The sequence below is a fragment of the Gorilla gorilla genome, chromosome 18 (genome assembly GCF_029281585.2).
Source record: "Gorilla gorilla gorilla isolate KB3781 chromosome 18, NHGRI_mGorGor1-v2.1_pri, whole genome shotgun sequence".
Taxonomy (NCBI): Eukaryota; Metazoa; Chordata; class Mammalia; order Primates; family Hominidae; genus Gorilla; species Gorilla gorilla.
In genome coordinates, this window is record NC_073242.2 from 1,424,131 (window position 1) to 1,425,381 (window position 1,251).

Consider the following 1,251-nt stretch of genomic DNA (forward strand, 5'->3'; position numbering starts at 1 on the left):
CTGTATGAACATGGAAATATCTACAACACTATCTGTATGAACATGGAAATATCTACACCGCTATCTGTATGAACATGGAAATATCTTCACCGCCATCTGTATGAACTTGGATATATCTACAGACCCATCTGGATGAACATGGAAATATCTACACCGCTATCTGTATGAACATGGAAATATCTACACCGCTATCTGTGTAAACATGCATACATCTTCACCGCTATCTGTATTAACATGGAAATATCTACACCGCTATCTGTATGAACATGGAAATATCTACACTGCTATCTGTATGAACATGGAAATATCTACACCGCTATCTGTTTGAACATGGAAATATCTACACCGCTATCTGAATGAAAATGGAAATATCTACACTGCTATCTGCATATACATGGAAATATCTACACAGCTATCTCTTTACACATGGAAATAACTACACCGCTATCAGTTTGAACATGGAAATATCTACACCGCCATCTGTATGAACATGGAAATATCTGCACCGCCATCTGTATGAACACATAAATATCTACACCACCATCTGTATTAGGATGGAGATATCTACACCGCTATCTGTATAAACATGGAAATATCTACACCGCTATCTGTATAAACATGGAAATATCTACACCGCTATCTGTATTAACATGGAAATATCTACACCGCTATCTGTATGAACATGGAAATATCTACACCGCTATCTGTATGAACATGGAAATGTCTACACCGTTATCTGTTTGAACTCGGAAATATCTACACCGCTGTCTCCACGAAAATGGAAATATCTACAAAGCTATCTGCATATACATGGAAATATCTACACAGCTATCTTTTTACACATGGAAATAACTACACCGCTATCTCTATAAATATCGAAATATCTACACCGCCATCTGTATGAACATGGAAATATCTGCCCCACCATGTGTATGAACATATAAATTTCTGCACCGCCATCTGTATTAAGAAGGAGATAACTACACCGCTATCTGTATAAACATGGAAATATCTACACCGCTATCTGTATAAACATGGAAATATCTACACCGCTATCTGTATAAACATGGAAATATCTACACCGCTACCTGTATAAACATGGAAATATCAGCACCGCTATCTGTATTAACATGGAAATATCTACACCGCTATCTGTATGAACATGGAAATATCTACACCGCTATCTGTATGAACATGGAAATATCTTCACCGCCATCTGTATGAACATGGATATAATTACACAGCCATCTG